General features: G+C 42.1%; 1 protein-coding gene across 1 annotated transcript in view; it reads right to left on the reverse strand.

The window, feature by feature from the left end:
* Positions 1–8,859: 8,859 nt before the first annotated feature.
* Positions 8,860–27,818, reverse strand: part of LOC140907934 (uncharacterized) — a 37,296-nt gene continuing 18,337 nt past the window's right edge. Inside the window, exon 4 of the transcript XR_013635270.1 lies at positions 8,860–9,127. The gene's annotated coding sequence lies outside the window, so the exon portion shown is untranslated. The remainder of the gene's footprint in view (positions 9,128–27,818) is intronic.

The following is a 27,818-nucleotide window of genomic DNA, read 5'->3' on the forward strand; positions in this document are numbered from 1 at the left end:
ATTAAAAACCTGAGATGGACCTAGAACTGAACAGTGGATCAGATCCAAACATTGCACACAATCCAACAGATTGTGATCCTGTTACTCACCCCAGGGAGCAGTTCCACACATGAGTAACCCCATTGCAGTTAGCTGGATTACTCGTGTGACTAACTGCTTTCCAGTGTGAGTAAGGGCATCACATTCTGGCCCATCATGATTTGGGTCCATCTCTATTAATGACTGGAGGTTATTTTTTCAAACCCCAAGGGCAATAGTTTCCCAGATAAACTAAATGCACACAAATAGTGTAATAAATTGGTTAGACTAGAGTGCATGTGTACCACTGCCCTCTTCTGGATGGAATGAGAACTTCTACCCATCTAATCTAACTTCTACCCATCTAATCTTCTTTAGCTCAAGATGTACAAGCCTTTGTTTTTGGAACAGGAGGGTTTGAATTCTATTTTGAAGGTTTCATTTTATCTCAGATTTGTTACAGTACTGTTACAGTGGAAGAAATGCAACCCCTTCCCTTCTGTGACAGCATCAAGCAGGCCTTCTCTGTCCCCTGCTGGAGGCATCAACACCTCAACACTCCCCTCCCAAGAAAAAGCCACTCAGACCGGGGGAGCGACAAGACAGTCCTTCAGAACCCTAGAAAGGCCAGTAGTAAATTCTGACCAATCAGGAACCAGCAGGCCCATTAAGAAGGCTTGCCTGGTTTGGCTCAGAGGTAGAGCTGGTTGAGACTGGGGCAGAAGAGGAGTGCCCTTGTGCTAAGTGCTGCAACTAAACACTTGCATTTGAAGGTGTTCCCCCCCCACAACACACACACACACATACTTTATTTAAAGGCACAGACAGCTGAATCCTGAGTTGCTATTTTGTTACTTGTTTAGAGACTGATGCTAAACTTACGGCATAGGGTACCCTGATCCAAGCAAGCGGCCAAACCTTGCAACCTAAGCTGGGGAGCACCTGCAGTACCATCACAGAACAGCCCTGCCTCCCACAACATGGTGTCAGGAATCAGAGCTTGCAGCAGAGCTAGTCTCCGGGCAGTCCCACCAGCACAGCTGGCCTGCAGAAGGATGCTTGATTAGACACGCCACCTGACTGGCTGTAGGGCCCAGCAGGCTGGCTCTTAAGCTAGCAGCAGTAGCAGCTTGCTGGCTTCTTAATGCTCATGCCCACCACTGTGCCTGCTCCTGTGTTACCACTGATGACCCCAAGGTGTATCTTGCTACATTTGAATGGGTAGGCCCTGCCACTCAATGGGAGAAGACCACCAGGGCTGCATGACTGGTCCGCTTTCTGATGGGGGAAGGACAGTTGGCTTAGCAGGCCTTAGAAGATGAAGATGAAAAGGACTACAATGCCATAAAAATAGCCCTCTTCGACCGACTAGAGGTATCACCTGAGATGCTACCAATTCCAAACAGAGCCCTTCCCACTGGGGCACGATCCCAGGTTGTGGCTCAGTGGCTAAAGGACTGGCCCATCCACTGACTCTGGGTGAGATTCCGTAGTTGGTGGTACTTGAACAGTTTTGTCAACCACCATTCAAACTGGGGTACTCCAGCAGAACCCCAGCACACTGACAGGCTGAATGGCCAGGCTGAACAGCCCAGATCTTGTGAAGCTCAGCCCCAGCTTCCTGAGGAATCAACTGGGGGTACTGGAAAAGGGCCATCAGGCTCCCAGAAAAGCATTGAAATGAGGGGGAACCCAGAAGGCACCAGGCTACACCACATCAAAACCCATCACAGGGGAAATGCAGAGTACCATGCTGGAGCAGGTTAAGCAGGTGACATGGCAGCCTCCCCTGATAGGCCAGTCATTGTTTCTGCTGTGGGAAGCCAGGGCATGTCAGCCGCTTGTGTCCCCTCATACAGTGTGACTTCATGGTGTGTGGTTTTGTAGAATGGTAGGGTCTCTCTGGCAGAACAGACAAAAGCTGTTGCTGGAAATTCGTAGGTTCAGTAGCATGCGGGGGCTGAATGGTGACACACTACTAGCCTCTGGGTGATCCCAGACCTTGGTCTGGGACACCTGGCTGGATCCAGAAGAGTTGTGAGGGGATGACCCAGTGCACATAACATGTGACCATGGGGTTGCTCATTCCTGTCCCATGGCCTGGGTGTATTTGAATATAGTGAACCAGGCCAGAACATTTTGAGTTTGGTGTAACCTTACCTGTTGAGGGTTATCTGGTGAGCTGGAAAGGATGATTATGAAATTCACTGTCCGGACAAAAAGAAGAAACACAAGTATTTCCATGTAAATATGTTAAAACCTTGGTGAGCTCAGAAAAGTTTGTATATAGATCCCAGGGATCTCTCTGGAGACTGGGCCCCCACATACAAGAGCCAGCAGGCACTGAAGACATGCTAGTAGCAGAAAGTCTTACTCCTTGCTTACGCTGGCAAGCCAGGAACATTCTGACCCACTATGATACTGTGTTCTCCACCCAGCCAGCGTGAACACATCTAATGGAACGTCAAATCCAAACCAGCCCAGAAGTAAAGCCAGACTATGTGACTTATCACGGTCCTGAGCAGCTCTTTGAAACCATGCAGTGGGAAGTACAGGCCGTGGTGTCATGAAGGACTACAAGAACCCCTGGTGTAGCCCAGTGGTTTTGGTTCCCAAACCTCCGAAGGGACCACTCGATTTTGCATGGATCTAACATAAGAATGGCCACATTGAGTCAGACCAAAGATCCGTCTAGCCCAATATCCTGTCTTCTGATGATGGCTGGTGCCAGGTGTTTCAGAGGGAATGAACAGAACAGGGCAATTTATCCAGTGATCCAGCATCTGGCAATCAGAGGTTTAGGGGCACCCAGATCATGGGGTTGCATTCCTGACCATCATGGCTAATAGCCATTGATGGACCTATCCTCCATGAACTTATCTAGTTTCTTTTTAAACTCAGTTATACTTTTGGACTTCACAACATCTCCTGGCTATGAGTTCCACAGGTTGACCATGACTTTTGTGTGAAGAAGTACTTCCTTGTGTTTGTTTTAAACCTTCTGCCTAACAACTTAATTGCGTGTCCCCTGGTTTTTGTGTTCTGTGAAGTTGGTAAATAACACTTTTTTAATTCACTTTCTCAACACCACTCATGATTTTATAGACTTCTATCTTATTGCCCCTTAATCACCTTTTTTCTATGCTGAACAATCTCTCATATGGAAGCTGTTCCATTCCCTTACTCATTTTTGTAGCCCATCTCTGTACCTTTTTCATTTCTAATGTATCTTTTTTGAGACAGGGCAACCAGAACTTCATGCAGTATTCACGGTGTGGGTATACTATGGATTTATAAAGTGACATTATGATATTTTCTGTCTTATTATCTATTCCTTTCCTATTGATTCCTAACTTAGTTAGCTTTTTTGACTGTCACTGCACATCAAGCAGATGTTTTCAGAGATCTATCCATGATGACTCCAAGATATCTTTCTTGAGTGGTGACAGCTAATTAGTACGCCATCATTTTGTATGTGTAGATGGGATTATGTTTTCCAATGTACATTAATTTGCATTTATCAACACTGAATTTCATCTGCCATTTCAACACCCTGTTTAGGGAGATCCCTTTGTAACTCTTAGTTAAGACCGAAGTTGACTACAATCTTGAGTAATTTTGTATCATCTGCAATTTTGCCACCTCACTGTCCACCCCCTTTTCCAACTCACTTATGAATATGTTGAACAGCACCAGTTCCAGTACAGATCTTTGGGGAGTACCCTGCTATTTGGGGAGTACCCTGCTATTGGGGAGTATCCTGCTCTCTCCATTGTGAAAACTGACCATTAATTCTTCCCTTTGTTTCCTATCTTTTAACAGGTTACTGATCCTTCCCTCTTATCCCATGATTACCTACTTTGCTTAAGAGCTTTTGGTGTAGGTCCTTGTCAAAAGCCTTCGGAAAGTCCAAGTACGCTGTATCCACTGGATCCCCCTTGCAACACGTTTGTTGACACCCTCAAAGAATTCAAATGGATTGGTAAGTCATGATTTCCCTTTACCAAAGACATATTTGTGAAAGCACCCATGTATATCATGTTTATCTATTTGTGTGATAATTCTGTTATGTACCATAGTTTCATCCTATTTGGTCTGGTACTGAATTTAGGCTCACTGTCTGCAATTTCCAGGATTGCCTCTAGAGCCTTTTATAAAAATTGACATTACATTAATGATCCTGCAGTCATCTGGTACAGAGGCTGATTTAAGCAATAGGTTACATACCACAGTTAGTAGTTCTGCAATTTCATATCTGAGTTCTTTCAGATCCTGGAGATTCCTTATTACTGTTTAATTTACCAGTTTGTTCCAAAATCTCCTGTATTGACACCTCAGTCTGGGGCAATTTGTCACCCACAAAGAATGACTCGGGGAATCTCTCTCACATCCTCTGCAGAGAAGACCAATGCAAAGAATTCATTTCGCTTCTCTGGAATGGCCTTGTCTTCCTTGAGTGCTCCTTTAGCACCTTGGTCATCCAGTGATCCCACTGATTGTTTGACAGGCTTCCTGATTCTGATATACTTAATTTTTTTTTTTGCTATTAGTTTTTGTGTGTCCAAATTATTTTTTGGCTTGCCTAATTATACTTTTACACTTGACTTGCCAGAGTTTATGGCCCTTTCTATTTTCCTCCATAGGATTTGACTTCCAACTTTTAAATGATGCCTTTTTGTCTCTAACAGCCTATTTTACTCTGTTGTTTTAGCCATGGTTTTTTGGTCATTTTACTATTTGTGTGTGTTTTTGATTTGGGGTATACCTTTAGGTTGAGCCTCTCTTTAGGTATTTTTTAAAAGTTTCCATGCAGCTTGCAGGCATTTCACTCTTGTGATTGTTTCTTTTAATTTCTGTTTAACTAGCTTCCTCATTTTTGTGTAGTTTCTCTTTTTGAAGTTAAATTCTACTGTGGTGGGTTTCTTTGGTATTTTCCCCTCTACAATGATGATAAACTTAATTACATTTAAAATGGCTATGACTGAGTGGTTCAGCTATTTTCACCTCCGAGACTGGATCCTGTGCTTCACTTAGGACTAAATCAGGAATTTCCTTTCGCCTTGTGGGTTCCAGGACTAGCTGCTCCAAGAAGTAGTCATTAATGGGGTCTAGAAATGTTATCTCAACATACTGTCCTGAGGTGTCTAGAAATATTATCTCAACATACAGTCAATATGGGGATAGTTGAAATCCTCCATTATTGTTAGGTATCATTTTTTTTGTATCCTCCCTAATCTCCCTGAGCATTTCACAATCATCGTCACCATCCTGGTCAGGTGGTCAGTAGCATATTACTACTATTATACACTTATTGTTCAAGCATGACATTTCTATCCATATCCAATTTTGGGATAGTGTAGTTTCATTTTTAAAAAGGCAGTAAAATTGGAATCAGTTTGATTTGTCATTACAATATTGAGTAATAGTGAGTCTGGTAAAAGATTGTTGGCCGGAATTTCTAATAGTCCTGGAAAAAATATTTCATTTGATTCTAAGATAGAAGGGGAAAAAAAGTGAGATTGGAGATGTGGTGTGTCACCTGACTACTTTATAAAATTGGCAAGGCCATAGGGCACGTTTTTCTTCCACTTAAAGAACAGAAACTGGAAGGGTCCCATATGGACCAAATTATTAAATGCTGTAATTACAGCTTGCAAAATGCCTTATGATTAAATGGGCTATAGAATAAGACTATATCAGACGAGGAGACTGATCATGTATCTCCTTGATCAGCTAGTTTAACCGACATTCCTCCAAGCATAGTGATTGATCCTGTACTATTGAAATCAGTGGAAGCTTTGCAATTGACTTCAGTGGGTGCAGAGTTGGGCCATGCTGCATATATCAGCTATCTATTCAAACAGCTACAAGACTTCACCAATGACATGAAATTAATACCCATTTGCCTCATTTGCAGAACTGAAATAAAAAAGTGAAACAATAAAGCTGTATCTTTCTTTCATTACTTTGATGAGTGAGTTTAATTTTTGACTAATATTGTGTTTATATATGAAGGCTTATATATCCATTATATCATGTATTGGTTTGTGAAGGTGGCAAGGAGTGACCAAGGATGATGATAGATGAAGGGTTGCAGAGGAACAGAAGGAGAAAGGAGATTCATAGATTTCAAGGTCAGAAGGGACCCTTGTGATCCTCTAGTATCGATTTCCATACTGTGCTGGGCCATTGATGGGGCTCATGTGCCCATAGTTTGCCCTCCTCAAGGAGCACATGAGCACATAAACCCCAGAGGGTATTACTCCATTGTCATGTAGGCCCTCGTGGACCACAGAGGCCAATTTATGAATGTCAATGCAGGCTGCACTGGAAAAATTCATGATGGCAGGTTTTCTCGCTGATCAGGAGTCTACCTTCGTGGACAGGCTGAGGCACAATTCCCACCAAATGACATTGTCCTAAACAGAGTTACTGTCCCCACCATTATTTTGGGGGACACTGAGTACCCCCTTTTGCCTGGGCTTTTGAAACTGTACCCTGATCTCAGAGGCCTTGGTAAAAGAAGGTTTAATTACCAGATTGAAGGTCTACAGGCCTGTTTGGATTCCAGCATCATCAGTGCTGTGCCGCATTACTGTGGCTGTTTGTGCTCTTCACAATCTTTGTGGAGCTAAAGGTAAGCCATTTCCCCCTGAATGGACTTATGACAGCAAGGGGCTGCTGAACCGGTGCACTCAGCCAGGAAGTGCCCCTCCCACAGCTGGAGCTGGATGCACCTGGGCAACAGAAGTCAGGGATGTTTTGTGCTCCCACATTATGAATTCTCCCAATGGAAGTGGGAGAATAGTACTTCTGTGAATGTGCTTGTGTAGAGGAAGGTGTCCCAGAGCCCAGGCTCCAGCCTGAGTCTGAACAGCTAGACTGCAATTTTATAGACCCGCAGCCCGAGTGCGAGTCAGCTGACAGAGGCCAGCCATTGGTGTTTTATTGTGGTGTAGGCATTCCCTTAGTTCCCCAGCTGTAAAATTCAGAAAGTAGTATTTCAGTGGGGTGCTGGGAATAAACACACTGAAGATTGTGAAGTGCTCCTTTACCTTGCTAATAGGAGCCAGATAAGTCCCTAGATAGATATAGTTTGAATGTGTCCCTAAAGGGCTTTGCGCCCCTGAGCCATCCTGCTAGTGCAGGAGCACACTGCTTAGAGTGGAAAAAGCACTTGTTCTGTAGCACACCTGACTCTTACTGAGGTATAATTCATTGTTAAGGAAGCTCACTCCCACCATAGCTGTTATCCTGCTGTGCAGAACTTCAGGACAGGAACTCTAGAGAAAGGATGACACTGTTAGGGTTTGTCTAGATGGGGAAATCCACCTCTGGAATCATACTGCTATAGTTACATTGGTATAACTCCCCAGGGGGGTATATAGAGTGCCTTTTTCTGGTTTGGCTTATATCACTTTCAAAGTGCCAAAAGCTAAACCAGAAAAAGACGCTCTTATTCCAGAATAAGTGTATCTACCTGGAGAGTTTTATCAGTACAACTATAGCGGTATCATTATACCAGTATAATTATACTGGTAAAATTCCCCATGTAGACAAGCCCGTAGATGTTTGCTTATTTGTTGTCCGACAAGCCAACGCTGTGAGAGAGTGAGTTAGTAATATGTCATTTCTTATTATAGGTGTCTATTTGTTTTGGGCCACATCCTGCTCTTGTTTATACTGGTGTCAATCCAGAGCCTTTCGATTAATGTTGCTGGAGTTGATTCAGATTTCCAGTGGAGTAAATAGCAGCCCAATGTGGCTCATATAACTACATGAAATGTATTCATACATGTGCCACTTCAAAGAAAACGTTATTTCCAGAATCTGATCTCAGGCACTATAAATAGAACATTGCTTACCTGGCTGTTGGTTGACAAGTGCCCTGTGTGCTCTGCGTCATGAACTAATTGCTGTTTACATTATCAAAGAGTAGGGACCTTATCCGATGTGGAGTTCCACTGAAATCAATGGGACTCCACACATGAGAGGGGGTGCAGGATAAGCCCTCCAGTAACCTTGGGTAAGCCAGTTCCCATCTCTGTTTTCCCCTCCCACCCTTTCTCTGTTTTATTTAAATTGGAAGCATGTTGAGGTAGGGACAGTCTCTCACTATGTTTCAGTGCCACTTTTAATGCAGTGGGCCCTGATCTTTGGTTGGGACCTGTAGGCACTACTATGTTACAAACAACAACACTGTAACTCATTAGGCAGAAAAGATAAGTGCCACTTAAGAAAACCACTGACAGATGACCGTGAAGCTCTGCACAGAATGCTATGAGCACAGAGAGAGAGGGTGTACGTGGGCCACTTCTGCTGCTCCACCTCCACGTGCTGCGTTGAGAATAAAGCTTCATGGCATAATGATGGTAGTGATGACAAGGGTAGTAATGCTCATGGTAATAAGGACAAGCAGGGATTCCATTTCCATTACAGGAATCAATCGATGCTTTTTTCTTTTTCCCTTTTTTTAAAGTAGGTCCTGCAAGGGCCAAGAGCTAGAACTCCGCAAAGGCCGTTAGAAATGAATTTGGAAGCAGCATGGAATTTTAAAATCTAATCTGTAATTTTAAAAATGAAAACTAATGTGATTTGTGTACAATACATTTCCATTAAAACTCAGAGACCACTCAGTCATTTCATCTCCGGGTAGTCAAGATTAAAAGTACAGATGCACTCCTCCCCCTACCCCTTCCACCCTCAAGGAATTTGTGTTTGAAAGAAACCGGATGTGGCTTTTGGCATGTTATAGGCTTTTCTCTGGATGGAGCATGAGATGAGCAAAAACAAAGACACCATTCAACCAAATTTTAAAAAAAAATGTTTTTAATTGATGTGTTTTAAACCACTGTTTGAATTCAATGCTTGTGAAAGGTTCTGGCTTCAGAGCCAGACAGCCAGAAGTCTTCTACTTCTCCCAGGAGGAAGATCAGCATGGGCAGCAGCAGTTCAGGCTTCCTATAACTCCCCATCAATGCACACAATTCAGATCTGGAAGTACCATCTCTATAGATTAGTTCCGTCTCTGTGTTGGTTTGGTTCCCAGCCCCTATGTTGAAACTGCTAACCAAGGTGCCCCTGTGATGGGGTTGTCCTTTCTTCACACCTAGATGGCAAGGAAAGTGTTAAAAACTTGCAGAGGACTTTCCCCACCCCATAGAAACTGCCAGGGCTGCTAATCAGGGAGGGAGAGTCCTCCAGAATGGGCCTGTTAAGTTTTAGGAATAGAGAAGAGGGAGCCATGGGCTGCTTGGTACTCATGATAGAAGCAGAATTTCTCCTCCACTTGTCCAGAAGGGAAAAGGGTTTGAAAAGCTCCTGACGCCAAGGCTCAGACAACACTGCTGGGGAAGAACTGCTGCCTGGAGCAGAGACCCTTTTTTGTGGGGACTTGGCTGAAGTAAGGTACATTTACTTTAGACTGTGCCTGAGAGAAGTTCCATTTGTATGTGTTGCAATACTTGGAAGCTTGAGAATTAAGTTTGTTTTCATACCAAAATGTCTTCCCTTCATTGTACTCACCCACTGGTCTGTCATAGGCTTGCTCAGGACTGCTGGGTGACAGGGATTATGTTTTTGTGCATGTTGTGATGTATGGCTGTTTTTAGAGAAAAGAGGAGTAAGATTGCCCCATTTTCACAAGCAGCCTCTAAAGTTGTGACCTCCAAGCTGATCATTCAAGTTTCTATTCAGACAACTTTGTGTTACAAGGTATGAATAAGTTAGTGACAATTCACTTAACTTCCCCCACTCTGCACTGAGCCCATCAGATTGTAGTGGGAACACCAAATGGTACACAGACTGGAACAAAGGCTAATTATCCTACAAGCAGGGATAGCATTAAAATAACAAACTGTAGTAGACAAGAGATTAAGTTAGGGTTTGGGGTGGGGGAACAGCAAAGCCTGTATTCCAGAGAGAACTGGAAGGAAAAGAGGGTGGTTAGCAGAAAGGACTTGAGCAGGAGAAAAAGGGATGTGGAGCAGAAAAAGTTAAGATGTGGCAGCTGAGAGAGAAATGAATCTGAGAGCGGAGGAGGAAGAAGCTGATGATACTCTGGCAGTCAAGAGTAGGAGTTTGGCCTCTAAAAAGGAAGGCCTTACAGACCGAGAGATGGCACCCAAATAGGCCCCGAGATCACAAGCATAGATACAGAACTTTGAGCCAAAGAGCGGAGGCTTCTATGCAGAAGTGAACATGGAGGTGGGGGCTTAGAAACAAGGGAGAGAAATAGAGGGGTTATATCTCTATGCTTTGTCTGTACACACACACACACACACAGTTTTGTATTGCTTTCTAAATAGGTCCTTGGGGGGGAAATGGCTCAATACTTAAAACAAAAAGTATTAAGACTAGAATTTCAAAGGAACTTAAGGAAATTAGGTCCCCAGTTCACACTGAATTTAAATGGGATTTGGGTGCCTAACTCCCTTAGGCCTCTTTGAAAATTTCAGCCTAAAGTGATTTACTTTAAAACTCTAAGCAGTTCAGAACATATTTTAAAACGCCCACCACCCCAAACTTTTGACACAGGTTCTACTTCCATCTCTGCTCAGGGTAAGCTCTGTGAAACTGTGACCTAATGCATAGCAATGGCATGTCAAAGATAGTATTACAACCCCAGTCTTGAGTGCAATGCTAAATCTCCTGTCATGCATGGAATGTAATTACCATTAAGGCTGAAAAATGAGGGAGATGAACAGTAGTGGCAGTTTTTCTCAAGTTTACATAAACACTGACTACAAGACGAAGGCAGGAACATCAGAATCAAAGGGCTCCTGTCACATCAGCGCTTTAAATCTCTAAGCAGCTCCTTGAAAATCATCTGGCCTCGGTGAGCACAAACAGCCGATAAAAGCCTTAGCTAAGGTCTGCTGTTATCTGCTAATTTCAGGGCAGTCTTGCCCTGTAGCCACTGTCCCTAGGAAAGTAGCGATTTTGGCACTTTCCCACCCCCCACCCCCCTTAACAGTTACAGTTTAAAGAATTGCTAAGGAGGCAGAAATTGCTTCCTAGGTGTTTGAAAACCAAGACACTGTAACAAATAATGAAGCACCTTTAATGAAACATCTGCATGATGTTTGTGTACAAAACGCATCTTTTTTTATATGGTATTATTTAAAGACTTAGACAACGTGAAATGCCATTACTCCTCTTGTTTGCACTAGTAACTGTGTCCTTAGCAGAATGTCTAAGTGGCTTCTGGATTTTCTGTAACGTTCTTTCTATCCCATCTGTGGGACTTACTTTTGGGTTGGGACAGGAGTTGTCCAGAGCTCAGAAGCTTCCATTTCCAAAGGTTCCAACCCCCGTGAATCCAAACAAATATTCATATGAACCTGACAAACTGAAACTGCTGGGTTCTGCACTAGAGCTAGTTGGTTGAAAAATTTCCATGGGAACATTTTTCTGCTGGAAAATGGCGATCTGTCAATATCTAAATGTGCCATGGAAAAATGTCTATTTAAACAAAGTTCAGATGGAAACCAGGTCAGTTTCCTACCAACTCACCAGACCACCTCCTCTGCAGGACCATCTGGTGGACTGAAATGGAGGCAGGACTCCCAGGGTCTCTGGCTTTGAGTTTGACCTGTCAGCTGGGCAGCTGCTCCGTGAAAAATTCCAAGATTTTATTGTTGTTGTTCCCACTCCGCTGTATTCTGCACACTTCTAGAGTGTAGGAATAGTCATGCCCAATGTGGGGATAGGGGAACAAACTACCGAACCACTAGAAACCACTTGGAAATGGTTCGGAGACTCTAAATTTACCAGTGGAACTAAATGTTTTGGAGTGCAATTCAAAAATGATTTTAAAAGCCGTTCTGCTAAGGCCAGTTAGGATGAAGAGGTTTGAATTGATTAGTGACTTTCGTAGCATAGACTCAGGCCTTATGCTGTCAGTCAACCTGTTGCTCCTATAGGATGAGCTGCATGACCGTGTAGGAGGAGAAAAGGGGAGCAATCAAATGGCATTTGTTACTGTCAGAAGCATTTTGGAAATAGTCTGGTTGAGTGTTGGCATTAGTGTGGCTGAATATGCAAGCAGTGAGGTCAGGTGGTAATGGGAAAGCCTAGGGGGCTTTGGGATGGGAAGATAAGCCCTGAAGGAGAGGGTAATCAGGAGCAAAGAGGAGGATGGGAGTCTAGCCGCTAATGAATAGTTAACAAACAGATGGACTGACACAAAAGACAAAGGAAGGATGGCCTTATGGTTACGGCACTGGCTGGGATACAGATGATCAGAGTTCACTTTCAGGAGCTGCCACCATGGGCAAGTCATTAATCTCTCTGTGCTTCAGTTTCCTAACTGTAAAACAGGATGACAATGCTACTTTCTTCAGTCACATCTATATCTACTTGGAATATAAACTCTTCAGTATGTCTCTCAGTTCCACTGGCATCTGCCACTTGATGCTACCTGGAAAGGATTGTGGGCCTGTTGCCACCTTCAGCATCCTTGGTGGGGCGGGGCGCCAGGCAGAGCCACAGCTTTCTAAAATCCTGGATGCTTTCAGGAAGAAAGGATTCGTTAGTGGACTTCCTCCCCACACACTGCAGTGGAGAACAATGCATCCTTGGTGATGCTACCACTGCTAGGTTTTGAGGTTTGTTAAAAAACAAAACAAAGTCTCTGAGACTCAACATGCAAACATTCCTTTTGCGTAAAAGTGGCTTCTGCTAACCAGCCTAACTATGCGGGGCAGGCTCGGCCAATCAGGAAACTAGAAAGAAAAATCATGTAGCTGATTTGCCCAGTTGCAAATGATCTAGACAAAATGCAAAAAGGTAAAAATTTACCACAATTCTGTAGCAGTTCTTGAAGATGACAGAAATTGTCTACAAAATCATCTTGAATTTTTAAATACTTTTCTTCCTTGTCACAAAAATGGCTGTGACTTCTAAAACAAACATTGTTCATTACAAAGACTTTTTTTGTTGGAAAAGGGGCTGTTTCTCTCAAGATTTCCACCACAGTTTTGCATATTCAAGGGTTTCATATAGTACAGCTCAATGTTGAATAAACTTCTGGATTCTTGTTGCTTATCTGAGCTTGGATCTCCAGACCTTCTAGAGGTTCACCCATCACTAACGTTCAGAAATGCTTTATACTACGCGAGGATAAATGCTAGAGACTGACTGGTACTTTTTCTGGACTATCCATGGCTTATTTATGATGCTATAAAACGAACCTCTAAGTCTTTGATCCTGCAAACCCCTTGTGAGTGTGTGTCTTTACTCAGGTGAGTAGTCCCATTTAGCTCAGTGGGACAACTCACATTTGCAAAGCTGCTCATGTGTGTAAGTATTTTCACGGCTGACAGAATTTATTGTCTTAGGTCCCAAACATAGAAAGACTGTCCTAATCCTATAAATGAGTCACAGGTATTCTTGTTCCAACATGGTGGTGATCGATACGAACAACTTCATTATTTTGTTTGTAAATGATGTCTGTCTTCTGACAGAGCTTCATCTAACCCTAACCCTGAGGGGAAAAAAGATTAAATGCATTGCTTGACAGTACCTATTAAATATTTATTAACATTTTCATTGGAATAAATGTATTAATGTAAAACTGCAGTACTCAAGTGGAGTTGAAACACTCCCAGAGGCAAGTATCCTTCAGTACAAGTGAGACAAAAATTGGACTCTTTAGAAATGGTGAGAATGTTCCTGAGTGTACAATCCTTTTTGCAGTGTGACACAGCTAAGCAGGACTTTTATCAAACTGGCCTGGCGATAAAAGCCTGGGATTGCGGAAGACCAAATGGAAAAACTAAAAGCGGGAGAAGATGGTAACTGTTAATTAAGTGTAATGTGCTGATCATTAGCTTTACTCAAGTTCTGTATGTGGCTGCAATAAGGAAACATGCCTACTGCCTCCTGTTAACAGTTTGTGCTCTTATCAGAGGTCATATTTATTCATGAGGAGCTTTCTGAAATGAAAGGATTGCAGCAGGGGATAAAAGCAGAGGCTGAGTTGGAGAACCAAACATTCCTCAGAGTATTCATCCTCCCCAGAACTCATTTTGCCTTTCATTCCACATGTGAATAGTGTGTGAAAATAAAACACCGCTCTGCTATTCCCTACAGTATCAGGGCCCAAAATGGGTTTGACCCCACTGAAAATAATGGAGTGAGATCATTCACATTTTTTCACTTCCTCTTCCAGTACCTTCTTCACTTAGCTTTTCCCTGGTTAGTTTTCTCCTCCGTTTAATGTGATCAAAACTTCAAGAACCAAATCATTTGTCTGTCTATCTCTTTAAACTCCCCACTCTTCATTTAGATCATTTTCAATACCTTTAGGGGGATATTATCAGATATAGACAGTCATCTTTTTTTAATTAATACAGAGAACCAAAATTCTGAATGACATAATAGAAGGTGCCTAAGGAAGAACTATGAGGTAAAATAACCACAACTTTTAATGGTTATTGAGACAAAAGGCCCAATGATTTGATTTCAGTGGGAATTTTCCCTAAGTAATATCTGGAGGATTGGGCCTGTATGTTAACATTTATGTTCTGTCAAATGGAATGCAAACACTTATGTGGACCACAAGGATGCATATCACTGACAGGTTCAAACTGATACAAATATTCAAAATAAGAGGGGGTCACTACGCTAGGAATACTTGTGCAGTCTTCAATATAGTAGCTCAGAAGAGTTCCATTTAGTATCTCTGACATGTAGCTTTGCTGTTTCTAGCACATGGTGAGAGAGTTCAAGAAAGCCTGTAAACATTCCCATGAAGTTTTTGAATGAATTCTCTTCTGTCATATTAAATTCCCTTCTGTGTTTGCTTTCTGTGAACACTCAGTTAATCAGATTTTACTGATACATATCTTCATAGGAAATCAAAATCATTCATATATGTATTCGTAGAAACCAATTTTTACTTGCACATTGCATGAGCCTTTGTGCCAGAACAGCTTGCATGCTTATCCAGTCAGGGAGCAGAAACAACGCCATGTGGCTTACCTGACCAAACTAACCAATACAGCTCAAATATTGAGTATCATTTTATCTCAGAGAACTGTTTGTGATCAACTCGCAGAGATAAAATCTTGGGGGGGGGGGGAAAGTCTGCAAATACTTTGGAATAAGAGCTATGCTGGAGGAAATTGCCAATTGCTGACAAAGACGCTAAATTTATCACATTATTTGTGATGGGTGGATGGATCTACTGTTTTCTTTTCCTCTACTAATCTGTGAGCAACTTTAACCAAAGAGTAGCCAAGGTGTGCTTGTCTATGTCACCCATGGACACAGCATCATTCTCTAAATGCCCTACCTCTCTGTAGTCCAGAATATTGCATGGCATATGTGTAACGTGGCATTTAGCACATGACCACCAGTGGGATGTTGTTTAACCAGCAGCAATCATTTCTTATAACCTATTTCCTGATGTTCTTTTTTCAAGCTAAGGTATAACATTGCATGAATGACTCCATGTTTCACACAACCAGCCGAGGACTATGATCAAGAGGTTTTACCAATGTGTATTGGGTGTGATATTTAATCTGGAAGGGATTAAAACATAAATTATATAGAAACTTGGCATGATTCCCCTCTCACACCTAGTTTACTCCAGTGTATCTCCACTGATTTCACTGGAGTTTCTCCTGGTTCTCACCAGACTGAGGAGAGAATTGGGCTCCAAACCTTTAGAAATGAGACCTAAAGCAAGCTTTTTTTGATCAACAGGCCAACAGTATTTTCAATTGACACTGTGAATTATTTAATTTTATTTAAAAGTGCCTTATTTTAAAACATGATTCTTATCTCCCCCCTACAGGAAGCACTAAGTCTATCTTCTAGAGTCATCAAACAATGGGCATTTGGGGAACTTGGTAACACTTCCTTTTGCAGACACCTGAGCTTCATTAGCAGAATATAGATTTTAACAGATATGGCCGAAGCATCTGTCTTTTAAAAAATCAAATAAAATTGGGCAGAGGGAATTGGGAACAAGGGCCTGATCCAAAGCCCACTGAAGTCAACAGGGAGACTCTGATTTCAATGGGCCTTAGATTCAGCCCTGAAAGAATAAAGGAGTTTGCACAACATAAAATATGAAGTTAAAGGGATACTGTATGTTAATTAAGGTCATGATTTTGACCTGTACTAAAATTCCTTCTTCATTCCACAGGAGCTATCCACCCCAGGGGGATGGACAGTAAGTGAGGCAATGGCAGATGGGAGTCTAATGCTGGCCCTACCTAAGGGGATGTGCAGTAGACATGCTCCCTTTGTCTTCCAGGGCATTTCAGAGGATAAAATGCCTCCCAGAGCTAACCCATGATCAGGACAGCTTTATATCACCCCCAATCCTGGCATGTTGTTTAGCTGTGCAATCTGCCACATAATGTTAAATCTACAGCTGTCAACATATTTCATCAAAAGTTTATTTACAAAAATGGTTTTTCAAAGGAAAGGATTTTTTGGTGAAAACTTTCATTTTTTTCAAAATTTGGATTTTTTTTTTTGAGATATATAAAGAGAACTCTCATTTCCAAACAAAAACAATAATTCATTTAAGTAGAAAAAATAAATAAATCAGTGGTTTAGTTTTTCAATGAAAAACCACATATTTTCATTGAAAATTTAGGGGGAGGAGAGAAATTATCTTTTCCAACCAACTCTGGAATTTGATGTAATTTTAAAAGATGTCATTTGATTAAGTGGAACCCACCAGTGCTAAACTGGTTGCTAAGAAGGTGTCATGTATGGGTTATGTAACCCCTTTGTGTTTGATGATTACAAAATATCTTCTAATGTTAGCAAATATAAACCCTGTGGCTTGAAGCTTTAGAGGTTAAGGAGCTCTCTGCTCCCATCTGTTGGTGAACAGATGGAAGAACATCCATCTACACCAGCTATTTACCCAGAAGTCCAGATGGACAAAAGCTCCAGAAGGGGAGGAGCTCTCTTCTACATCTATTGGTGGAAGAGAGGGGGGAAGTATAGCTACAGAGAGATTCCTTTGCATAAACTCTCTACCCCAGAATTCTTCCAGTGACACTTTTTGAGAGCCACCACAACTCTACCCAAACTTAGAACTGGTTGGGAAGTGACAGTGAACTAAAAAAGTGAGGAAGTCAAGGTTAATCTGTGCAAAGGAATGCATCACCAATGGCAAGGAGTTTGCTCAGGAGCTTTATATGCTACTGGTTCTCCTCTTCTGAGAACCCTGTGTTGTTGGAACAACTCTTCAACAGAATAGGATGCAGAAAACAGTAGAGTGACAGAACTGACTAAGCCACTAAGTGAAGCTGAAATCACTACAGCTGGGTTAAGTGGTGAGTTTCAAGACAAGACCAAGTAACCCTTCCTAAGGGATTGCAGACAGGCCTGCCCAAGAGCACCTCAGGATTCTGGGACTATAATACTGGCTGATACCAAAGCATGAAGGAGTTTAGGAAATGGAGATGGGGGAAGTGATACTTACAGAGAAATTAACCTATTAGACATTCACATGGGGGAAGGGAGGAGAGAAGAGAGTTAACAATCTACTGCCAAAGTTACTGTTTTACTTATCATTCATTTAAATGTATTGTTGCGGTGTTTTCCCAAGTTGATGCTATATATATCACACAGCTGGGGAAACCATTTAAAAAATATTGCACTTAGTTTTAGTCTCATTGTAGCTACTAACTTTGGATTTAAAAGTTAAACAGAATTGTTGACAAGGCAACAAAAACATTTCTTGCATAAGTATTAAAAGAGAGGGTGACCAATATAAAAGGTAAGAGAACACGGCTGAGTTGATATATTATAGGGTTATAGAGGGTACACTGTTGTTGCTTTTTTAAAAAAAACCCCTATATTTTAAAAATCAGTTTATCCCTGTATTTTTGCCTATATTTACTCAAATAGTTTAGTTAATAATGTAATTCAGGCAGTATGCACTCTGACACTATGGACTTCAGTTTTATAGGACGACTTTTAAGCAGGCAGAAAGGGGCAATGAAGTGAAAAATTGTATATGTAGATGGATAGGGGGCATAAAGGTTTTCCTGATTCTCCTAAGCTTAAATGTTGTTTTACATTTCTACAGAAGTATACTATACCTTACCCAAGAAAATCATTTGCTCCACATACACATCTCAGGTGCGTGTGTTTGAAAGCTGAGCCTTACATGTTTACGTATGCTCAGAGTTGCAAGCCAGATTTCTGCACCTTGACTATATTATATGACTACTGATTTATATTTGGCTCCACCATGCAATGTTGTTTTTGACCTATTTTGCTGGTGATATTGGGTACTTTTATTTGTTGCTTTTAAACTATGTTTTTTTAAAAAAATTAAAAATATATAACTACAGTTTTACATTCATAAAGAAAAAGACTGTGTTGTGTTTGGAAGCAGGGGTGGCAGTGGCTGCAGGAAGGACTTGTCATTTGCTCTCGGAGTCTATGTTACCATATTATGAGGCGGGATTCTGTTCCCAATTAAATGGATGACTAAACTACCATTGTCCTTCACAGGAGATGGATTTAGGGTTGCCAACTTTCTAATGCCAGAAACCTGAACACCCTTGCCCCGCCCACTGCCCTGCCCCTTCCTGAGGCCCTGCCCCTGCTCACTCCATCCCCTTCCCTCCATCACTTAGAATCATAGAATCATAGAATATCAGGGTTGGAAGGGACCTCAGGAGGTCATCTAGTCCAACCCGCTGCTCAAAGCAGGACCAATCCCCAACTAAATCATCCCAGCCAGGGCTTTGTCAAGCCTGGCCTTAAAAATATCTAAGGAAGGAGATTCCACCACCTCCCTAGGCAACGCATTCCAGTGTTTCACCACCCTCCTAGTGAAAAAGTTTTTCCTAATATCCAACCTAAACCTCCCCCACTGCAACTTGAGACCATTACTCCTTGTTCTGTCATCAGCTACCACTGAGAACAATCTAGATCCATCCTCTTTGGAACCCCCTTTCAGGTAGTTGAAAGCAGCTATCAAATCCCCCCTCATTTTTCTCTTCTGCAGACTAAACAATCCCAGTTCCCTCAGCCTCTCCTCATAAGTCATGTGTTCCAGACCCCTAATAATTTTTGTTGCCCTCCGCTGGACATTTTCCAATTTTTCCACATCCTTCTTGTAGTGTGGGGCCCAAAACTGGACACAGTACTCCAGATGAGGCCTCACCAATGTTGAATAGAGGAGAACGATCACGTCCCTCAATCTGCTGGCAATGCCCCTACGTATACATCCCAAAATGCCATTGGCCTTCTTGGCAACAAGGGCACACTGTTGACTCATATCCAGCTTCTCGTCCACTATAACCCCTAGGTCCTTTTCTGCAGAACTGCTGCCGAGCCATTCGGTCCCTAGTCTGTAGCGGTGCATGGGGTTCTTCTGTCCTAAGTGCAGGACTCTGCACTTGTCCTTGTTGAACCTCATCAGATTTCTTTTGGCCCAATCCTCTAATTTGTCTAGGTCCCTCTATATCCTATCCCTACCCTCCAGCGTATCTACCTCTCCTCCCAGTTTAGTGTCATCTGCAAACTTGCTGAGGGTGCAATCCACACCATCCTCCAGATCATTTATGAAGATATTGAACAAAACCGGCCTGAGGACCGACCCTTGGGGCACTCCACTTGATACCGGCTACCAACTAGACATGGAGCCATTGATCACTACCCGTTGAGCCCGACAATTTAGCCAACTTTCTATCCACCTTATAGTCCATTCACTTGCTCTCCCCCATCCTCGCTCACATGCTCATTTTCACTGAAATGCCCAAACAGGTATATTTATTGTTCTGACAGATGTATTATGCTAATTTCAGGTTTTATTTGTTACAGGACGCTAGAGCTGGCAGCAAAATAGTCAAAAAGGGTAATTTTGGAAAAAATGAAATTTCACAAAGGTTTTCATGATTCTTTCCCTCCCCTCTTCCCATTTTTCATAACCAGCTCCATGTTTTTTGTTCACTGAAGTTATTGTAATTTTATGTGTGGAATTAGGACCACACATTATCACAGCTGCAGTGGGTCCATTAAAAGCCCACTCCTGAAGCCCAAATATAAATCCATAGAGCACAACCACAGAAATGCAAGGGTGTAAACTTGAGAATCAGTTGACAGCCCAAACATCATAGAATTTCTAGTTATCTGCTTTCTTTTTTGCTTAGAACACAAGAATCATCTCCTATTAAAATGTATATCCTGGCCTCATCTTATCTCAAAATTGTAATCCAATGTTATTTGAACTGTTTTATCCCACTTGTGCATTTCAGTATCTCAAAGAAATGGGAATGTGTCTCTCAAAGTATATATTTAAATCAATGTTCAAATACACACCAAGATCTATGAATGAATCCAAAAGGAAATTAGAACAATTTAAAATTATACACATTTCAGAATTCTGAATTTGGCCTGTTGGACAATGTATACTGGTGGTATGGGAAGACATGTTGTAATCAGACACAAATTTATGTTAACGTCTGAATATCTGAAATCTTAGGCTAAACTTTATAGGTTTTCTAGAAATGTCATGAGTATATTTGGGACTACACAATCTTCTTTTCTTTTTTTGGAAAATACAGAGCCAAATTCTACTCTGTTACATCCATGCAAGGAGTTCCAATGACAGAATTGTTTACTTATTTTCCATCACTATAACCTTTGACCAAAATTCTCAAGTATTTCCTCTGTTGTCTGTTGAACCAACCCTAAAAGAGTTTCTAGTCTTTTTTCCCTCTACAGTGATGACCTGTATCTGTACACAAGGGACCACTTTTTCAGAAATGTTCAAGCCCCCTCAGCTGTTCTTAATGGGAGCTATTGGATGCTGAGCACTTCTGAAAAATCTGGCCCAATTGAGCCTAATTATAGTTAACAAGGGAAAATGGTAGAAACTACTTCCAAATAGGAAGAGGGGTGTGGGTGTCTGTCTGTCTGTCTCTGGCAAAAGCAGAATTAATGAGCACCGATTTCCCTTGCACAATTGAGGCTTTGCACAAAATGTGAAATATCATCTAATGTTTAGTCTAAGTCCAGCATTTTATGCAATGAAAGGAATAGTGTCTTTTGGTTTCAGGTGACCCTGTAGCCCATTTATTGAACCTGCCATGCACTCTGCCATTTTATCTCTGAACAATGAGGTTGAAGGAGAGAACTTCAGGTTGGAGATTCTACCACCCAGGTGCTCACTTCTATTGGCATGATTAAGTTAATTACTGTAGTATGGTTGCTACTACGTCAGCAAACCAAGCACTGGATTGATGTTCTCTGCAATATGAAGATCACTGTTTTCATGGGACTTGCTTCAGTAGATGTTGGAGAATGACCTTTAATCACAGCAAGGACTTCATGCTGTTCTTTTGTATTCCACATGACCTGGGTCGCACATGGATAATGCAGAACAAATTCCTTGTGTAATGATCTTGGCAAAATCTTTGATGAATGTGCATTCGAATGATGCCCCAACAACATGAACTAAGCAGTTTCTCTGAAATATTCTACTGCAATGCTTTCCTCGCATTTTGTATTTTCACATGTGAGAGATGGGGAATAAAATATCCACCTTTCATCTATCTTCATGTGGTTGTTCAATCACATTGATTACACTGAGCTCTGCTGCTTACATGCCTTTTCCTACATGTCTATAAAATAGTTTAGTCCTATTCTGTAACTATATATTAAATGGTATGATATGTGAGCAAGGTCAGAAATACAGATAAGGACATGTGGGAACAGGTTGTAAGTAAAGTTCTTTAACAGATATATAGGACATCATAGATGCCCCAGGGAAACAACAAAATCTTTTATTAAAGACAGCATTTGAGGGAGTTACAGTGACATGTAGGTCCTGATCCCAAACTCACTGAAGTCAATGGGAGTCTTTCCATTGACTTAATAGGTTTTAGATCATGTCCTTATCTTGAATAGGTTCCTGCCTTCTGGCATACTGCAAGTCTCCTGTTTATTTGTTGGCATTTGGTGAGGGAGGTGGGTAAGGGATGTGATGGCTAGATAGGGTAGGCTGGTGTTCTGGTTTGAAGGGTTATATGGTGTCAGGGAGTTGATATCAGGCATGACATTTTATACCTTTCCATTTCTGCATACTAATTTTTTAACCAGTTTCCCAATACACATTTTCCATGTAAGCCACCCCATAGGGATGTTATGTGATCACAAATGGGAGAAGAGGTAATTTGTGCCACTATGAATGGGAGGGCTGGTGTCCGTGAAACCAAAGCCCTCTATGAACATATGGTCCAGACCATATTAAAAATGGGAATTTTTTAAATTTAAATTTTAAATTTATTTAAATTATTTTATTTAAATTAAAAGCTGTCAGGATCAGTGACAACAAGGCTGTTCTGCTACTTCCATGCCAATCTCATGCCTGAAAGGTGCCGGGGGATGGTGGGTAGTGTCTATTTATGCTTGCATTGTTCTTTGCAGTTACAAGCTTGGCAGCCTGCTCCAACTAGCCATGGGATGGAATGGAATGGGGACTGTCTCATAGATTTTTATGAGAGCCCTGAAACTGCATGTTCCTTCCCTAATCTAAGAGATATTATATCTGTATGAACAGTGCCAGTACATTAAATAGTCCTGATTTCAGCCTCCATCAGGAATAACTGTGTAAGGGCAGTTACTCCAAGCATGAGTGTGAAGTAAATTCTAGACTGACAATACAACAGACAGTTTAACTTAGAGTCAGTCATACAGTGTGTTTCCATCCTGACCCTGAAAGTTCTCTCCATCCACCACATGCTCCATTTTCTGTTTTGCAGGAAATAGAAGGAAAGAGCAATCTATTTAGACTGGAAACCCCTTGGACAGGCCCTTCCTGGCCAACCCCCAACCTACCTTTCATCACTCATTCAGTGTCAAAATGTACTCCTGCGTCCAATTGGCCAATCATGCCAGCCTATATCCCCCACTTGTTAAAGAACCGCCTTCATGCTTTCTCCCATGCTGCCTCTCAGGCTTGGAAGGAGCTCCCTCTAAACATCCACAAAGATACTTCCTTATCCTCCTTCAAATCCCTCCTAAAAACTCTCCTCTGCTGTGTGGCCTGCAAAAAAACTTGACAACAGTTAGGACTTGTGTATGCCTCAGGAGCTGCAGCAGCATAGGAATGGTGCCACAGCTATGCCGCCATAACCCCATAGTGTAGACGCACACTAGAGCAACGGAAGAGGGTTGTCCATTGCCATAGTAACTCCATCTCCCCGAGTGAAGCTAGCTAGGTTGGCAGAAGCATTCTTCCATCGACCTAGTGGCGTCTGCACCATAGCTATGTCGACCTAACTTTTAAGTGTAGACTGGGCCTTATGTTGTGCTGCACCAATACCACGGCCAGTCATGCTGACCAATACTGTCATTGTTTCCTTGTACAATCCATTGGTCTGCCTGTATCCAGACTTTCTTTTTGTTCTGTGTTTGTACAGCACCTAATACAGCGGGGTCTTGGTCCATGTCCAGGGCTCCTAGATGCTATGATAATACAAATAATATATAAAAAGAAGACAGAAACAATCTATTAGGATGACAAGCTCTTTGGCACAGTCATTGTGTCCCCCTCTGGATTTAGTTTTCATTGGCAAATGTTTGGGGGGGTTTTGTTCCTGTGAAAAAATGTCAGCGAAAAGGAAAATGTTCATTTTCACAGAAACATTTCTTCAAAAGCTTTTGGGTTTATATTGAAAATCAGAATTTTTTATTTTTTTTGCGTTTTGGGCAACTGAAAAATTACAACTGAAAACTGACTTGGGGTAGTTTCACTAAAAAATCAAAAACCCCTCCATTTTTAGGGCTTGGTAAAAATTTCATCAAGTAGATGCTTCCTGTGGAAATTTCTGTTTTGACAAAAAAAACAGGGGTGCAGGCTCCAAGTGGCATTTATGTCAAGTGGCTCCCAGAAGCAGTGGCATGTCTCTTCTCCAGCTCCTATGCATGAAGTGGCCCCTGACCTGCGCCCCGGAGCAGGGCCATGCCGTGGTTTCTGAGCCGCGTGGTGCGGCCCCTGCCGAGCTGTGTGGTGTGGCCCCCAACCCGGTGTCCCGGCTGGAGCGCTGGAGTGGGGCAAGCCCCAGACCTCGCTCTCCAATGGAAGCTTGCGGGCTGGCTTAAAACGGCTCTTGGGCCGAATCCGGACTGCGGGCTGTAGTTTGCCCACCCCTGTGCTAGATATTGTACAAACATATAGTGAGAGCCACTATCTTGAAGACCTTACTGTTTGAAGAGACAAGTAAAATAAGGGGTGGGAGAGGAACTAGAGGCTCAAAGAGGTGAAATGACTTACCCAACATCACAGGGCAGGGTAGTTGCAAAGCCAGGAATAGAACCCAAGTTTCCTTATGGTTCCCTGTACACTGAGCCACTGAATAAGCACCTTATTCTGCAAACTTTGTGCAACTCTGAGTAGTCCCACTGACTTTTGTTCTCCCTCACTATGGTGGCCACAGGAAACATATCTGCTGGCAATTTGATTAAAATGAAACTCTGAATTTTTGTTTTTGGGTTTTGGCAATAGGCTTTTTAGCTAGTTGACAGATTTCTTTTTGCACTTGGTTTTCATTTTTTTAAAAAGCCTTGGCGTAGGTCAGTGTGACTGCCCTCTTTGGGAAAGTTATTCATTTTAAAACAGTGGATAATCATGAGCAAAGGACCAAACTTCTGGGCTGAAAGCAAATTTGCTACATGTTCCAAAGATTTTTACTCAAAATCTGAGCTAGCCACAAAAATGTATGCTAGGGCTAATGAGGATGAGTGCTCTTTTGAATGGAATCCACACCCTTTAGATTGGTGTATTGCGAAAGGGTAAAAATACGTGGTCAGATTGGCTCTTTCAGTGGAAAAAAATCATGCCAGTTGGTCAGAGAGGAAGAAAACAGCAAGGTTCACTTTGTGGGATCATCCCCTCCGAGAGGGGTTTGGTGGCCCAGTGATTCAGGACACACCTCCTCTGCAACCCTGCATGGAGATGCAGAGAAGAGAAACTCATCTACACAAGGATCTCCTTTCTATACAGCAAGGCACTTTTAGGGTGAGCAGCTGTTTCACTGCACCCCCACCACCTCCTACAGGATTTCTGCATGAAAAGCTCTAGGCTCTGCAAGAGGATGCTGCTGTGGAGAGTGCCACCTTCCCATGTTAAATTTTCCAAGGTTTGAGGTCCTCTTCTATCAAACAAGTAAATGCAGCACAAAGCAGCAGCAACCCAGTGCTGCCCCCCTGCTTCAACCCTGACCCGGAGGGAGTGCCAACAGGTAATACTTGGAGGTTTGCTGTGTCTCAGGGTGCCTATATTTCCCAAGGAGAAAATGGGACACCCCCAGACACTCACCCAACAGGCCCCCCATGCTGTTGCTGGTTGTTGGAACCCTGCCCCCTTCATCACCATGCAAGAGGCTGTTGCAAGGTCGCTGGAACCCTGTGGCATCTCCGCTCGCCCCCTCCGCACTGCACCCCACTTTTTTGACAAAAATGGGATCAAGTGCAAACAGGACAAATGCCTCCTTTTGGAAAAAAAGTCAGGACGGCCGGGACAGGGCTTAAAAAAGGGACTGTCCTGGTCAAAATGGGACGTACAGTCATCCTACTGAGTCTCCCTGTTTATTCAGTTCTTAGCCTTACTCTTGTTGTCCGTTGCACCACGCTCAACTTATTCTGAGGCTGAGTCTTTTGTCTACATCCTCCTTCTCCTCCCATGCATTTTTCCATGCAGTAATGCAGACAGATGTACTAATTGTGCCATATCCAGAAATAAAAATATTCCACGTAAATTACTATGTAGTGGAATCAAACTGAGGCTTGGTGGACCAAGACGGTACATGTTTAAAATAGGGGCATTCCTCCTGTAGAACTAAGTATAGAGAATTATGCAGCACTTAATTTGTAATGAAAGAGGTGCCGGGGTTCAAGCAATTAGGTGCTGGGGCTCAAGCGATTTTTTTTAACATTCATAATTGATGCGATAAGCCTAGAGGTGTCAGGGCTATGAACTGCCAAGCCTACAGGTGCCAGGGCTCAGCTCTGGCATGCCCTGGCATAAATTATGCACTGGAACTGTGCAAATCTTAATGTCCACTGTGTTTGAGGTTTTTCTGCTTGTTTTTAAAAATAATAAATTCAGGTCTTGTTTACCCTGTTTTACCTGGAAGGTGCAATGGGCAACTGGAAAGCTAGTAGGAGGATTCTCGAGCAAGTAAAACCCAGTTGAGAGGGTAAATGATTTTTATTCACTCTGTTTAAAAACCCTTCTGTTCTTTGTTAACACCTATTTAACTCAAATGCACTATAAACAGTGGGGCAGAAGGTCTGTTTGTCAAAGCGTCAATATGCCTACTTTTTCAGTTAGAAGCTGGGAAAGCTCAAAACACTCTTTGTCATAATGAGAGAATCCGCCATCAAAACAGGAAAGGCAAGACTTCATTTTTCCCTTTGAGATAAAAACAGGGAAGGAATTAATGTAGACCTTGGATATTCATCATAAAGAAGCAAAAAAGGACACAGTCCCCAGGAAATATTTTGACAGCATCATGCCTTAATTATAATTTAGGTTTTAGGCATTTAGGCAAGGAAGAAGTGATTGTTTACATTAGGTTTGATGTCTCATTTATGCTTTTTTAAAGTGAATCAGATAAGAAACAGGTAATTCAGGATTGAGCCCATAGAAAGGTCCTTAACCCTCTGAAAGAGCTGTCCATTCTGGTCCTTATCTATCAAAGTACCTAGGCATGTGCTTAACTTTAAGCATCTGAGTAGTCCCATTGAAGTCGCTTAAGGTGTTTTGCTGAGCTGAGACCAGAGTGCTCAGTGTTATGTAAAATTGAGCCCTATATGTCTGATTTGATTACACTCAATCCAACTCACACACCATGAAAGCCTGTGCAAAGCCAAAAAAGCCCTATAAAATTGGTTGGTGGGCAGAGGGTAAAGGTTTGAGGGGATCTAGTTTGGAAGTTCAGTTGTAGTTTATGGACTCTGGTCCTAGATTGCCTGCAAGTTTAATGGAGAAGAAAAATAACCCAGCAACTAACTTCTGTGTGTGTTGTATTCTGGTTTTTGCTCTGCTGTTTAAAAAAAAAAATGTATTCACGGAAATCCAGTTAAGAAAATAAGAATTTACACTATTCTAAAAAAGAATTACAATATCTAAAATACTGCCAGTGTCAAAGTTCATTATATAAATACACCTACGTGGTTGCCCACTGAGACACACTCCTCCTGGAATTGCTCATCCGGTTGCTGCAGGAATACAAATGGCTACTTTATCTAAGTGATAACTGCAGCCTATGAAAGTGTGTTAATTGTGTTCCTGTTTTTCTATGAATAAACTCTAAAATGTGCACTCTAAGTGGAATGAACCTCTCCCTCTCTCGGTCTGTTCCTTGTCAATTCACATCAGTAGAAGGTCAGGAAAGCTAATAGGGAACAAGGCACTGCAGCATTTGAACTCAACCTTGCTTTCCTGAGGAATAAACTGACAATTAGTACAGGGATCAGCATCAAAAAAGAGCAACCCAGCATGAAGTCTGTCTAATTAGTCATATGAACTGAGGGCTTCCCCTCCACTTCCTCAAGAACACATGCCTGTCAGATCTTGTACAAAAAGACTTCTCTAACATAATACTGAAATTAGGTTGAGAACAGGTAGCCCCATTTGAATAGCTTGATTAAACAACAGCATCTATTTCTGTGCAAACACGTTTGTTTGCAAGATAATTTCCAGACACTTGTTTTGCAACTGAATTGCAGGGCATTTCCTTCTTCTCCAAATAAATTAAAAATTGGCCCTGTTCTTTTCGCTAATCTTCTCGTTTTAATAACTT

The sequence above is a fragment of the Lepidochelys kempii genome, chromosome 2 (genome assembly GCF_965140285.1).
Source record: "Lepidochelys kempii isolate rLepKem1 chromosome 2, rLepKem1.hap1, whole genome shotgun sequence".
Taxonomy (NCBI): Eukaryota; Metazoa; Chordata; order Testudines; family Cheloniidae; genus Lepidochelys; species Lepidochelys kempii.